The sequence below is a fragment of the Rattus norvegicus genome, chromosome 14, assembly GCF_021556685.1.
Source record: "Rattus norvegicus strain SHRSP/BbbUtx chromosome 14, alternate assembly SHRSP_T2T, whole genome shotgun sequence".
NCBI lineage: Eukaryota > Metazoa > Chordata > Mammalia > Rodentia > Muridae > Rattus > Rattus norvegicus.
In genome coordinates this window covers 39,515,287-39,531,869 of record NC_141547.1, presented here as the reverse complement: position 1 = coordinate 39,531,869, position 16,583 = coordinate 39,515,287, and the positions used below count along the sequence as shown (strand labels likewise).

Genomic DNA, 16,583 nt, shown 5'->3' with positions numbered 1-16,583 from the left:
ATGATTTAACACATGGTAAAATAGTACTAGATATAAGCCTGTTATAAAATTAGCAGATTTTAGGTTGCTATGTCCCTAGATCATAGGCTTCTGTAAATATGTATCAATTACTATCATAATACTCAACACAACACAATTCACACATTTACAATTCAAACTATCCTATACACTTTTTAAAAATAATTTTCCACAGCCTGCAACCCTTTCAAAACTCCTATTGCATTTAGTCCCCAAGAGGCTTAAAGGAGTTCTGAGTTGAAGAGGCTGTGAAGGTTTTGCTCCCATACATGTGACTGGGGCTTCAATAAAAGGACTTCGGACCCTAATTGTTTTTCTTTTTTCCTTCCATTGTTTGGTATTGATTTGGCAAGGATCCAGAACTTTGAAAAACTATCAGTCTGTGGCAGTGTATTTCACAGCCCAATTGACTAGGGTTCCCCCACCCATCCCCAACCCCACCCTTGCCACAGCAACACTATTTCAGGTCATTTCCTTTGCTTTGTGATTTTTCTGTAGAGTGGTGGTGCTGATCAGGAAACAGTGCTACTGATGCTGAAGGATTCTGCCCTCAAATGGTTTCTGATCTGTCAATGAAGATGCCAGTGGCCAAGGGCTAGGCAGAGAAAAAGAGGTGGGACCTCCAGGTTTCTGTAGGTGAGGGGAGAGTAAAAGGAGAATCAAGATACTGGGGGAGGAGACTGGATAGACTCAGAGCTACAGAGGAGTTCTTCTAAAATGTAGGCAGAAAGGGAATGCCATCCAAAAGTGTCTTCAGCATTAAGACCAATGGGCTTCATAGCAGGTAACTGGACAACGAAACCGATGAAAGATGTAGAGGTTGTTGAGCTAGGATTGAAGGTAAGGTATAATAGCCATAAGAGGGTTAGAAGTACTCAGCCACGAGCTAAGCATTATTAAAACGAAGCTAGTGTGTGTGTGTGTGTGTGTGTGTGTGTGTGTGTGTGTGTGTGCGTGCGCTTGTGTGTTTTAGATCCTAGATAACCTCTGGGCAGGTGTGTGCATGCATGCATCCAGCCAGGAACACAAATATATGTAGTCAAAACTGCATACTACACTTTGCTCCTCCTTTCTTGTTTCTATTTGATAATGTGGCAGCAAAACAAAGAAATGACACAATTTCTGAATAGGTGAAGTTGAGTATAATGTGCCACACATTTAATGTAGAGTCATGTAAAAATCTACCCTCCTTTTCCTCAGAATGAAACAGTTAATCATTTTTATGTCAGTGGTGAATAAAATAACATTGCCTGAAGAAGACAAGATTTAAATTGGCCTATATCTGATAGAGGGCTAATATGCAATATATACAATGAACTTGAGAAGTTAGACTCCAGAGAAACAAATAACCCTATTCAAATGGGGTACAGGGCTAAACAAAGCATTCTCAACTAAGGAATATTAAATGGCTGAGAAGCGCCTAAAGAAATGTTCAATGTCCTTAGTCATAAGGGAAATGCAAATCAAAACAACCCTGAGATTCCACCTCACACCAGTCAGAATGGCTAAGATCAAAAACTCAGATGATAACAAATACTGACGAGGACGTGGAGAAAGAGAAACACTCCTCCATTGTTGGTGGGATTGCAAGCTGGTATAACCACTCTGGAAATCAGTCTGGAGGTTCCTCAGAAAATTGGACATTGTACCACATGAGGACCCAGCTATACCACTCTTGGGCATATACGCAAAAGATGCTCTAACATATGACAAGGACACATGCTCCACTATGTTCATAGCAGCCTTTTTTATAATAGCTAGAAACTGGAAAGAAACTATATTTCTCCCAAACAGAGGAACAGATACAGGAAATGCACTACATTTAGACACTGGAGTACTACTCAGCTATTAAAAACAATGACTTCATGAATTTCATAGGCAAATAGATGGAAATAGAAAATATCTTGAATAAGGTAACCCAAATATAAAAAACCACACATGGTATGCACTCACTGATAATTGGATATTAGACCAAATGCTTAGATTACCCAAGATACAATTCACAGACCACATGAAGCTCAAGAAGACAAACAAAGTGCAGATGCTTCAGTCCTTCTTAGAAGGGGGAATGAAAATGTTCATAGGAGGGAATATGGGGACAAATTTTGGAGCAGAGACTGAAGGAAAGACCATCCAGAGCCTGCCCTACCTTGGGATCCATCCCATATACGTACAGTCACCAAACCCAAACAATATTGCTGATACCAAAAGGTGCAACTGACAGGAACCTTATAAAGCTGTCCCCTGAGAGACTCTACCAGAGCATGACAAATACAGAGGTGGATACTTGCAGCCAACCATTGATCTGCGAACAGGGTCCCCATTGGAGATGTTAGAGAAAGGATTGAAGGGGCAGAAGGGGTTTGCAACCCCATAAGAACAAGAATATCAACCAACCAGAGCTCCCAGGGACTAAATCACCAACCAAAGACTATACATGGACAGACCCATGGCTCCAGCTGCATATGTAACAGAGGATGGCCTTGTTGGGCATCAATGGGAGGAGAAGCTCTTGGTTCTGCCAAGGTTCAACCCCCTAGTGTAGGTGAATGTCAGGGTGGGGATGCAGGAAGGGGTGGGTGGGTAGATAGGGGAACACCCTCATAGAAGCAGTGGAAGGGGGATGGGGGTTTATGGATGGGAAACTTGGAAAGGACATAATATTTGAAATGTAAATTAAAAATCCAATAAAATATCCAATAACAAGAAAAAGGTTTAAATTGTCTAAGGTATCATTTTTAGTTGTCCAAAAATTGTTCAAAAGTGAGTAAAATTTTGTGCATCAGGGAGATTATCCTAGATTATCACATGATCCCAGTATAATAAAAAATATCTGTATTATGACAGAATCAATCATACACAGAGTTGAAGAACTGACTTGAATTGAGGAGACAGAGTCCTTGAAGCTGAGGCTCAACAACGGAAAATGTGGTAGCCTAGAAGCTGAGGACGACAAGTGAGCCGATCCTCTCTGTATCAAAAGACCTGTTCTAGCCTCTCACTTCCATATTGTGAAATGATAAATCATTGCCACTTCAAGGTATGGTAATTGTCACATTGCAATAAGAAAGAAGTGATCTTGCTACTGTGAACTCATCACACCATTCAACACCATGTCTGTTTCTCCTCTTCACCCTGTGATAGTCCGCTGACCCTGCTTCCATTACCTGGAATTGAGAACTTTGGTATAGGTGCTGTACAGGGCCAACTGGTTCTTTCCCCCGTGTTTACAATCTGTTTTGGATTTTATTCTACATTTTCACAAGGGCAGTGCGTACATGTGTACTTTTGTGCATTGTTAATGTATTCTCTAGAATTTATTTTAGAGAAAATGGAGAAGATATATAAACAACAATGTAAATGTTTCTCAAAAATCATAAAACTGGAAAATATCATCCTGAGTGAGCTAACCCAATCACAGAAAGACATACATGGTATGCACTCATTGATAAGTGGCTATTAGCCCAAATGCTTGAATTACCCTAGATCCCTAGAACAAACGAAACTCAAGACGGATGATCAAAATGTGAATGCTTCACTCCTTCTTTAAATGAGGAAAAAGAATACCCTTGGCTGGGAAGGGAGAGGCAAAGATTAAAACAGAGACTGAAGGAACACCCATTCAGAGCCTGCCCCACAGGTGGCCCATACATATACAGCCACCCAATTGGACAAGATGGATGAAGCAAAGAAGTGCAGACCGACAGGAGCCGGATGTAGATCGCTCCTGAGAGACACAGCCAGAATACAGCAAATACAGAGGCGAATGCCAGCAGCAAACCACTGAGCTGAGAATAGGTCCCCCGTTGAAGGAATCAGAGAAAGAACTGGAAGAGCTTGAAGGGGCTCGAGACCCCAAAAGTACAACAATGTCAAGCAACCAGAGCTTCCAGGGACTAAGCCACTACCTAAAGACTATATATGGACTGACCCTGGACTCTGACCCCATAGGTAGCAATGAATATCCTAGTAAGAGCACCAGTGCAAGGGGAAGCCCTGGGTCCTGCTAAGACTGAATCCCCAGTGAACTAGACTATGGGGGGAGGGCGGCAATGGGGGGAGGGTTGGGAGGGGAACACCCATAAGGAAGGGGAGGGGGGAGGGGGATTTTGCCCGGAAACCGGGAAAGGGAATAACACTTGAAATGTATATAAGAAATACTCAAGTTAATAAAAAAAAAATCATAAAACAGAAAAATCCTAAGATTTAACCCGAACAAATCCACATATGGAGCATCTGAAAAACTGTAAAATCACTGCCTGGCTGTTGGTGACTTTAAGAGATATTTCTGGATCGGATAGAGTTTACATATGAATAAGTAAAGAACTGATTTATAAAACAAGATCTGCCTCCCAACATGTTCTCGCTCATGACAGCTTCTAAATTTTTTTTCCTAACCATCAATCTTCACTTCTTGTCGCTCTCCTATTCTGCTGCTCTCTTCCTGGAGTCGTCTAAGTCCTGAGTCCTACATATGTGATTACCCCATGACCAATACAAACCCTTAGGTCTAGTATCCAGTGGTGGCAAGCATTGTTTCTCTTCTAGTCAGAAAGCCTCATTCTCATGTTTTCCTTCATTCCAAGGGCATTAAAGGATTATAGGACATTAATAGAGAATAGCATTCTCCAGTCTGCAATGGTACTATGCAAATTAAAATCTAGCTCATTGTGAGTGATTTTGCATGTGCTCTTGTGTACAGTCATTCCCCAAACTCCACTAAAATAACAATGAAGGCATGTTTGGAATTATTAACCATAAAGGAAAAAAGAAAGAATGGATATTTGAAAAAGTTAGAATAAAAAATTAAAGGAAGAGGTTGGGGATTTAGATCAGTGGTAGAGCGCTTGCCTAGCACACAAGGCCCTGGGTTCAGTCCCCAGCTCCAAAAAAATAAATAAATAAATAAATAAATAAAGGAAGTTGGGTGATATTATTAAGATGATTCAAATCATAGGCTTTTGAAAGTCTGGGAGAACACCTTCAAGGGATATCAGCAGGTGTGTGTGTGTGTGTGTGTGTGTGTGTGTGTGTGTGTGTGTGTTCATGAGAATATGTGCAGGAGAGTAGGTGTGTGTATTTATATGCTGTGATGGTCAGAGGGTAGCTTCAGGTACCTCTTACACTGCTTTCTACCTTACCTTTGAGATAGATTTTCTCACTGATGAGGAGTTCAGTTCTGAAAGAACAGTTAGCCAAGGCAGTCTAGGGATCCTCCCATCTCTGACTCTGAAACTTTAGAATTAGTCTTCAGTGTCTTCACTCCCAGCTAGCATGGGTGCTGGTGATCCATACTTGGTTTTCCTTCCCTGCATGGCACGCACTTTATTGACTGAGCCATCTCCTCAAGCCTGCTATTTTGGTTAACAGATCTTATATGATATTTGATAGCTTTTACTTAAATTCAAATAAAAGCTAACAAAAGTACAAAGAATGGTTTAACTACTAACTGATGTTGACATTTTTAATCATTTTTCACTTTTTAAAATGTCCCCCAAAATACATACTTCTTTTCAAATAACAAGTATACATGTTCATGTATACAACAGGTACAATAGCTCAATGAACTATTAAAGATGTTTAAATTAGTTTTCTTAATTTATGACATTAAAACCTAATTTACTTTTATTCAACTGTAGTAAATCCAATTTAAGCTTATCCTAGACTAGTTTACAAGTAAATGAGACTCAGACTATGGCTATATTTTTAGACTTTGACCTTTACAGGGCAGGTAACCCCTAATTTACTTTTCTAGCTGCCGGCCTGAACACCTCTCCAGCAGTGTACCCCAGATACCTGCTGTTTCTCCTGGCCATGTGATCATGATCCATCTATCCTCTTGGAAGCCTCCCCTTCTTCTTCCTTCTCCTCCTGCTCTCTCCTCAGTTCTCCACCACCAACCACACATACCTCTAATCCCTTCCATAATTGGCTGTCACCTTTATTTAACCAATAGTTTTAAATCAGGTGGCAAGGTTTGCACAGCAAAAGCTTGTAAACGTGAGATCCTAGGCCTTGACCTTCTGGTACACAATTTAGCTTTACAATACATAGCAACAGACCAAACCTCAACATTCAATGTTTTTTCCAAGGCAGGTTATGATTCACATCAGCACTCAGATGTTATAATGATATCTGAACTGTGCAGACAGATAGCCAATGCTGTATAGCGAACTCGAATTACACCTAATGTCTAATTGATTTCATTGCAGCCTCACTCACATTGGATTTATTCTTGGTACTAGATGAACTGCAAGCTTTTTTAAAGATAGTTCTTCATTTTTCAAAGGCATACATACTTAAAACATCTGTAAGTTACAAACCATGTAATTAATATTATAGTTACTCCACTAGTGAAATGGAAATATAAAACCAAAGAAAAATATTAGCATTATTATCTGAAAGATTTGTAGAGGACACCTCCATCTGTTTTCTGTATTACATGTCCTCCAAGAACAGATATACCCATGGTGTTGAATAATATTTTCAACAATTGAGAAGCTAACAATGGACATCTAAAATTCTTATTCATCAAAATATTTAAATTTATTTTAATAACACTGCTTCAAAATATATTTTGAAAGGAAACATCTTGAACTTAAGAGTTTCTTTCCCAATCTGACGATATTCACTAGCTTTCTCAAACAACAGACATGACAAATGGCAACATAACACCATTTTTAAGTAGACTGATAAAATATTTTTTCAAGTATGTAGCTAAATTTCACAAAGTGAAACTCTCAATAATAATACCAAGTATTAGAAACATGATAGTGAATGAATATTTCAGTGTCTGATGGCCTTCACTGTTAATTTAAAAGATTGCACATATGGCTAGATTTCTCAATGATTTATAACAGGGAACAATAATATGGGGCAGACTAATATATGGACCAGGCACATAAAAACCTACAGTATATTAAGTATGTAAAGATAAAAATTCACTGTCCATTACACCGGCATTCAAATGAAGAGAAGACAGACTTAAATTCTTCATTGACTATGTGAGCCACAATATCTATGATAAAAATAAACAGGGTTTACCTTATGAGAGAGGTCCAGATTTTCAATCACATGCCTAGAGGTTTTAGAATACAACTGATATAACATACAAAATTTTGGGAGTAAAATTTTAGCTAAAGATAAAAATAGGAGTTGTGAACCTATAGAGCGTAGAACACACAGAAATTCTGATACTGGTTATAATGAAATTTAAAGTCTTAAACACTTAAACCTATAAAGTCAAAAACACCCTTCTTTCTTCTAAACTCATCTGTGTATGGTATTTGATTAAATACTTACTTTTATTTTATGTCCTTACAAATTGTGGTTCTCTGTCTTTTACGTTTACCCAAACGTAACACTAATAATGGTTCTGTCTTCATTTTTACTCCAGTTTCATTTGAAACAACACAATGCTCTCTAATTCATCTTTTTTCAGAACGTTGGAGATTTTGCCTGTGTCCCCAAATAACTCCTGTTTTTACTCACTTAATAAAAAAGAGGCAGATGTCTATCTTTGCACTGACACAGTAAAATAAACCTAGAGTAGGAAATTCTCAATATAAGTCTGGGTTTCATGACTGGACAGAAATGAGTCAGTGTCACTTTGTGAAAAACAGTTCCCATAGTCTGCATTCAAGTGTCTGTGTATAACTCCCCAGGCTCTCTCTTTCTTTCTTCCTTGAGAAACACACCAGTAATGGTGAACACCGTATTTGCTATAGCAGAGGAAATCAGCCAAGTGAGAGAAGCCAGAACTTTCTGTCCCAGTTCAAACTCTATGCAACATTTAAAGACTTGGCACAGAAGAAGATCCTTCGCCATCCCGCTAACTCATCCATACTATAAATCTTGCTGAACCATGAAGTTGGTCTTTAACTCCAGGATAACATACCTTATTGTGGCCTACTACGGTAGAAAGCATTTTGCATGTGTGGTAAATTGAGGGTATTTATGGACTATATTGTCACGTGTAATGTGTGATAACACATTTCCTCTTGGTTCTTAAGCCTCCGCTGCCTCTCATATTCCCTTCCCCATAAATTGGTCTTTTCTCCTATTCATCATGCAGAGTGGTTTAGGCATTCTGTCCATCACATCCACCATGCAGCTAAAGGAATATTCCATTGCAGTGCATCACTCTGAGAAATGCAACTAAGATTATAAATGTCAGACACTATTATCTGGCACTTGGTTGTTGAAGAAAAACAGTGAGGTATTAGGATGTGGATTTATGATTTATGGAGAGGTCTGTATGGCCTTCAAGGGTACATCTTTAAAGTTGTAAAAACTCTGCCCTGAAAACCTTCAATGATCCAATTAACACAGTTGAAGCCTGCTAGGAAAATATTTAGAGGCTGCAAATGTTCAAGAGCTTTTAATATTTAAAAAGTCAAGCCACAATTAGAGATTCCACACCTGATATCTGTGTTAAAAGAAGCATTACCCCATTACTAATATTATGAACATTTAATGAACATAATTCATTCCTATTGCCCTACCCTTGTTCCATGTCTATTGATGTATGGCCGGCTGCAAAATTATTAGAAATGTTATCACATGGAGCAGTTCTAATTATTTTCGCTGATTAAAGTTCAGATACATCAAAGAGCCTGATCTTACACGTGGCCACCAAATGGGAGGATTGTGTTTTTAATTAATCTCTGCCATTAAAATTAAAACAACAGCATCACTATTGGTTAAGAACTTTACTATGTTTTTCTTTCTTGTTTCTTTCTAATTTATGAATTGATTAATTACCAAATTTAATATATCTTGGAGAAAATAAAGTGCTACTATGAGGAAGGGTATCAGGTGCTGTTTTTAGTTCAAGGAGAAACAGAGTTGTGCATCTGTCAGGAAAGTTCAACCTCCAGCAAATGAATCTTCTGGAGAGATTTCCTGGCATAGTTTGAGCTCAGACTCTTTTTGGGAAAAAATAATGATAGTCTGAGGCACAGTTTCCAACTTATATTCCCATGGACAGAGTTCTATAGACATTCTCATTTCATTTATAATGAGAATTTTAAAACTGGAATCAGTAATTAAGCCCTCACCACAGGAGACAGTATTTAAGAAAATAGGGTCAACATAATTTTTTTCCTAAACTATACAGAAAGATAGTTTAGATTTTGGAATTAGTGAGATAAAATTTGATTTTTTTTGTCTGTTTATTTTACTTATGGAGTCTAGCTAATGTTGTCTATATACACCCAAACACTGGAGCAACGAGGCATTGGAGACCTGCTCGTGTTCACTTCTCCAAGGAAAGTGACCGTTTCCCACTCAGTCATCAACTGCTCATTGTTCAACTACTAAGGGCGGTGCCCAGTGAGCGCCTTACCCTGCCCTGGTGGAATTGTCAACTGTCTTGACCATTCTAGGTTTCGGGCAGGATAGACAGAGCTGCAGTATTTTGACACATGCATTGGTAATATACTGACTGATGGATATTTCACAGAACTCCTCATCATCCTCTGTTTCTTAGATTCTTTCCATCCCCATTTTCAAGATAATGAAGCTTACAGAGGAAAAATAATTGACATGTTTTCTTTCTCAGCTGCTTACTCAGCACATTCCAGCACTAGAAAATTTAGCCAGCAGAGAGAGAATTTTCGGGTTCATTCAAGACTAATTTGTATATCCCCTTCAAACAAAGTAAACATCTTCAGCAGTGAAGTTTTACCAACTAGCTGTAGTAGGCAACAAGGAACAAGAACAAAATGCTGTTTGTTTTGCTACTTATGTTTTTTCTTGGATTGTTAGTCTATAGGTTCCTAAGTAGTTTCTTCATGACATACCACTTCACTACCTACTAGCCTAGTATCCATAGGATCTCCCCTCTTTACTTAGATTACCCTCTTATTTTTACTATATTCCTTCCTGATAATTGTCCACCCTAGATTCCTAGTATCTACATGTATGCCAGGTTAAGCACATAAAATGAAAGATTTGAAGCTAAGCCATATCTATGTAATAAAACTTTTTTTTTTTTTTTGGAGACTGAGTGACTTAACTCAGTATAAAAATTTCCAGCTCTATTCATTCAATTGCAAATCTCATTACCTCGTTTTTACTTACTGTTGAATAAAGTTCAGTGGTGCAAGGTGATGGATGACTAAGTTGATGCCATTTCTTGACTATCGTGAATAGGTTATCAATGACCATGAATGTGCAAGGATAGTTATGGTAGAAGCATTTCTTGAACATATGCCCCAGAGTGGAATAATTGGTCTTATTATAGACTGATTTCTAGATTTTTGAGAAAAGTCTCTGTACACTCAAAACCACAGTATATAAAGGCTGCCATTCCCCATGTCACATTTGCTAGCTAGTCTTCATGATTATGGAAATTTTGTCTGGGTGAGATGGTAATCTGCACTCAAATAATAACAAAAGATTTTGAACACTTTTGAAGTGTTTACTGGCCATCTTTCAATTCTTTCCTTCCTTCCTTTCTTTCCTTCTTCTTCTTTCCTTATCTCATTTTTAAACTAATTCATTCATTGTTGTGGTGTTTAGTTTTTTAGGTATTTGTATATTCTGGATAAAAGTCCTCTGTCAAATATAATTTGACAAAGACGTTCTGCTATTCTGAGTGCTACAATTTCACTGGATTGACAGTTTACTTTGCTGTGCAGAATCGTGTAATTTTCATGGGATTCTATATGTCCATTTTGTTTTCCTAAGCTTCTGGATTCCTATTCAGAGAGTCCTTGCGTGTGGCAATAAGTTGAAGTTCTCTTCCTGGTTTTTCTCTAGCAGCTTCGGTGTGTCAAATCTTATCCTGAAGTTCACAATAAATTTGCCACAGTCTTTATGAATACAGTTTCATTTAAATTTTCTGCAAATAAAATCCAGGTTTTATTTCCCAGCACTGATTGTTGAAGATGTTTGTTTTCCTACAGTGCATATGTTTAGAATCTCTATTAATATCAGGTAGCTGTAGTTGTAGAGTTGTGTCAGGGTCTTATATTATATTACATTGATCCATGTCAGTTTCTGTGCCAGAGTCATGCTGTTTTAATACAATGCCTCTGTCGCATAATTTCAAATCAAGTGTATTGATACATCTTGTGGTTTTCTTTTTGTTACAGATTACTTTTGGTTTCCTTTGCCCTTTGTACCTCCAAATAAATTTTGAGAGATTATTTTTTCTAGGTCTGGGAAGAAAGATTCTGATGTTTTCACTGGAGTTTCAATGAATCTGAAGATTGGTTTTGGTAGGAAAGATAGGTATTTTAATAATACTTCTCGGAAGTTAAAAGTGTGTGTGTGTGTGTGTGTGTGTGTGTGTGTGTGCATGCGTGTGCATGTGCAAGTTTGTGTGTGTGTGAATGAGTGCATTTACAGCTTCTTTTTCTGCATGCATGACATATACCATATATTTCAGTGTCATCTTCATTAGATTGGTTGGGAGTGGAAATACAGAGGCTTTGAGCTACCATGTGGACACTGGGGATCAAATCTTGCAAAACAGCAAGTGTAACCATGACCCATTGCTTCAGCCCCTGAAGTTAATTTTTTATGTGACTTTAAAACTTACTCAAGGAGGTTATTTGACTCATAAGAGTTTTCCTTCCTTAAGAAGTGTTTTAAAGAAAATCACTGACACTAAATTATTACTGTCAATTACCTGTTAAATAATCTTTGAGGGTATTGTTTAAATAGGTAACAAAAGAATTTTAATAATTGAGACCATGTTTCAACCACAATAAAGAGATGACAACCTCCTGTGCATTCGATAGCTCATTTGCAAGAAAATACCTGAAATAATTATAAAGAGAAATTCTATGTCCAAAACTCCCTTAGCCCGAGTCGAAATCATGATGAAAACTATTCTTTCAGTTGAAATAAATTGTTCAGAAGAAAACTTCACATAGGCAGCTTGTTCCATAAGTATGGAAGTGCGATAAATATTTAAATGGTATTCATATAAATGGCTTATGAGTCAATCAATTTAGTTCACAGGAAAACTAATTCAATAAAACATATGAAATCCACTGTTCAAAGCAATAAACACTATAGATATAAGCAAATTACACAATCTTAATATTTCAGCAGATACCAAATTCTAAACAACTATGATGTACACAAAGTCAAAGAAAACATCTATTTAATAACAATAAACTACTAGAATTTCCTTTTGCTAATTCCATTCATAGAATATTAGCCATTATAAATCCAATTCATAGCGTGGAGTAAACAAAATTATGCTTATCTTAGGCACACAATTTTTAAAGTGGAAATAAAGTAATACAGAAAAAATTCTTTGAAACAAACTTGCCATAGCTAAGACTATGATTTTGTTTGTAGAATTGGTACCTTTCAAAATCACTCTGCTATTTGCATTTTGATTCTCAGAATTAAAAGGAATCTATAGCTCAGCCTTAAAATAACAAACTTTCCTCTCAGAATTTTTCTATGTTTTTAACCATCAAATAATATGATACAATAAATAAAATTAATTGGAGAGTGAAGTGCCACCTGCGTTTTGTGAGTGGCATTAGCTCAGAAGCCGCAGGATATGGTAACCTGCTTTCTTTACTTTCTAGACCTCCATTAACGTCACAGACATTCCATCAATTAAGATCGTATTAATACACAAATGGCTATTTCTTGGTATTATTTTATTAACTTTCAATGAATATTTGTTATGTATTTCACATAATTTTGTGATTATATTGAAATATATACTATCTTAGAATATAAGCAGTTAAAATTTTTATCTTTGATGAAGACCACATAGTTACTAAGTGTGAGAATTTAGTCATTTTAAGCACACGCTCTTATTAAATCTAATATATAATCTTTTTCTGTACACTATTAAACTAATGGGAATTAATTAAATTAGTTGGTTATCATCAAATATCTATGTTATTATCAGAACCTGATATAAGAAGTTGGAAAAAATGTAGAAAAATAGGAAAGAATTATTTACTATAAATTGATATATACAAATGAGCATGATAAAAATATCTAACTGTATAAGAATAAATTGTATAAATCAGTGTTATTATTTTCATGACATGTTAAAATATTTAGGGAAAATATTTTTTGCTATTATAAATGTAAAAGTATATTGAAAACCCACTTAAGACTTATTGATGGATTCTTAGTTCAGATTTTAAGTTAACAAATGGTGATATCAGCAAGGAGGCTGAATAGGCTTGCCTGGCATTCTTATCTCCACAGTGGCAGACCAAAATAGATAGCATTGAAGACGTTTAGGAAAAGGTTTGTGGATATCTACTGATACGTAGCTACCAGATACATAGATAGATACATAGATAGATACATAGGTAGATAGATAGATAAATGATAGATAATACAAATATACATACATGCATGTATGCATACATAAACACATGCATACATACATGCATACACAGATAGACAGATATAGACTGGACAGAGACAGAGAGATTTAAAATAGATTAATTAAAATGAATTTTCCCTAATTTTGTGTGTGTGTGTGTGTGTGTGTGTGTGTGTGTTAAACACCAGAAGCAGCTGTGTTTAAAAAAATTAATAAGCATCCAAGGCCAATCCTCTGTTGGCCAGTTGAAGTTTTGTAGACTCATCCGTTTCCAGACATTACAGAATATCTCCGTTATTCTTGATTAACATCCAAAACTTGAAAATGTGATCCTATTCTTTTTTTTTAAGGGAGGAAAGAGTTTATTTGGCTTTCAATTCCAGTTACAGTTCATCATTTCAGAGAAGTCAAGGTACCATCCTGTCTGGTAACGCAGAGAAATAAATGTACGGAAGGCGCTTGCTGCTCACTTTCCAACAACCCAGAGGCACACTTGTCAGGCCTGCCAGTCTTCTGACTAGAATAGCTAGAATACCTATCCCACCACCTCAGCTTAGAAGAAGTCACTGAATCCAATTTCCACTACAGGATTGATCTTGATTTGATCAGTGGGAAACCACAAGGCAATAAGCAAGCAGGGGTGTTTAAGCGAAGAGCCTGAAGTTCAAACCAGAAGCCACATCCCCATTCCTTGAACGGATCATTTTAGGGGCCCTGCATAATGGCGCATGCCTTTAATTCAGGTACTTAGGAGGCATAGAAAGGTGGATCTCTGGGAGTTCAAAGCCAACCTCATCTACAAAACGATTTTCAGGCTATATGGTAAGACCCTGACTCAAAAACAAACAAACAAACAAACAAACAAACAAACAAATCAATGATCAGAGAAAACTATACCCAGAAAGCAAAGACAATGAACATGGAAATTAAGAAATTGTCGTTTACTCTGGAGCCCTTAATGACTGAGTGGATTTTCCTTTTTTATAACAGTGTCAAGTGCAATGTCTCAACGTCTTAGCCTTGGGTGTCTCACATTAAAGTACCTCAATCTGTCCACCTGGGTTCCTATCCTCACTTTGGTCCTTTGGTCTCATGTTCTGTTTATTGTTTTAATGAGAACGGTCCAAGGGTGGCTCATCCTCTCTGAACACACATTGCGATCCCCATCCCACCCCCAATGCACAGGGCTGCAACACCACATGTCCCACCCACTCTCTCCAGGGTGTGTAACAAGGTCACTAGAATCCTACAGTCAGATGCTCCCAGAGGATGGCCCAAGGCAATGGCTCCTCCATTGATGTTCACCTTCTCGGGTTTAATCCAAGTTCTTTAGCTATTGCTGCAGACACTGTTGCGGAAGGCTTCATTGATTTCAAACTCGTCAACATCCTCCAGGGACCAGCCTGCCCTTGCAACAGCTTGCTTTACGGCTGGAATCGGTCCTACTCCCATAACAGAAGGCTCCACACCAGCTTGGGGCCAGGAGACTACTTGTGATAAAGGTTTCAGTATCTTGCCTTCGTCTTTGTTGTGGTTTGCCCTGAAGTTATTTGTATTTTGATGCTAATTCTACTGCCCCAAGGACAACTGCCTAGTCAGTACTCAGGAATCAGGTGACTTCACCACCTCCCCATTGAATGTGTAAAGTACAGGTGAGGGGCAGGTACAGGATAGAAGGAGGCCTGTCATTGGAGGAGAAGAAAGGATGGGCGGGAGAGAAGTTTGAAGGAGGAGGAGGAGATGAGAAGAGAAGGGAAGACAGGAGAGAGGGGAGAAGCCATGGCAGGTGATGTTAAGATTCTGCTCTATGTATTTACAGGTTGTTATCAATGTTCTTAAAGGATGGATGGTACTGGGCTTTGTATGTTTAAGTGGGCAATTATATGTTACCTATTGGGTCAAAGATTATTGTGTTGTGTGTTCTTTTATGTGAGAGTTTGTACGTAGGAAAGTGTGCGGTGGCAGGAGACTCTGGGCCGCTGAGGAGTTGGGATATGCTTCCACCAAGATATCTAGCAGACATCTTGGGACACTGAGGTGCTGGATCTAGTGGGTAAAAAACACCGATACTTTTTTATTTTTATATTTTTACAACAACACGTCTTCTTCATAAGAACCACAGCAGCAGCACCATGTTTCATTCCTGATGCGTTCGTTGGGGACTTTTCCAGTCCCATCAGTAAGAAAGTAAGGTTTCAGCTTGACCATGGCTTCAAGGTTATTCCCATGATGAGGAAACTCACTGATTTACACTTCAGTAAGACCTTTTCTAGAAGACACTAGCACTGGCACAATCTCCTTGTCAAAGTGGCCAGCTTTCTGCGCATGCTCTGCCCTATTCTAGGACACAACTGCAACCTTGTCCTGGGCCTCTCTGCTCACTTGCCACTTTTTGGCTACGTTTTCAGCTGTGATGCCCATGTGGTAGTTGTGAAATACATCTGTAAGACCATCACAGAGTATCCTGTCAGCGAGTGGCACCTCACCCATCTTGACTCCTGATCTCAGGTGAGCCAAGGGAGGAGCATTGCTCATGTTCTCCACGCCTCCAGCAACCACAATGGTGGAGTCACCCATGGCTATGGACTGAGCTGCAAGGCACACAGTTTTTATGCCCCAGCCACAGATCATCTGGTAGCTCCATGCTGGCACGGAGTAGGGGATCCCTGCACCCACACCGGCTTGCCGAGTAGGATTCTGCCCATAACCTGCCATCAAAACGTGTCCAAATTTGACCTCGGATACCACTTCTGGAGCCACCTTGGCCCTCTGAAGGACTTCTTTGATGACAATTGTCCCCAAGTTGTGGACAGGCATGGTGGACAGGGCACCATTGAAGGAACCTATGGCGGTCCGCGCCACTGAGATGATGACCACGGGGTATGAGCCTGCATTCATCCCTGTCGCTCTGATGTCTGCTAGCTCTCAGCCTTGTGCTGTCTGTGACTATGATCCTATTCTTGATGACATCACCTACTTAAGTCATAGAAGATGGAGAAATAAAGCCCTATACTTGTTACCAGAGGATAAAAGTAATTGTCATTCTTATCTAGGTAAGGACTTCTGTGATCAACAACAAGACACAAGGTAAGTGTACTGCTGAAATAGAAGCAAGACCATCATGAGAGGAATAACCGAAACGTACCAAAGCAAAGCCTTTTCTGTTCATTTGTTTGATTTATTTATTTTAAAACTCACTCTACAAGATGAATTCTATATTTGGTTTCATTATTGGGTCAAGAAC

The 16,583-nt window shown here is 38.3% G+C and overlaps 1 pseudogene; it reads right to left on the bottom strand.

Moving 5' to 3' along the window:
* Positions 1–14,473: 14,473 nt before the first annotated feature.
* Positions 14,474–16,237, bottom strand: Acat2-ps2 (acetyl-CoA acetyltransferase 2, pseudogene 2; annotated as a pseudogene).
* Positions 16,238–16,583: the final 346 nt, after the last annotated feature.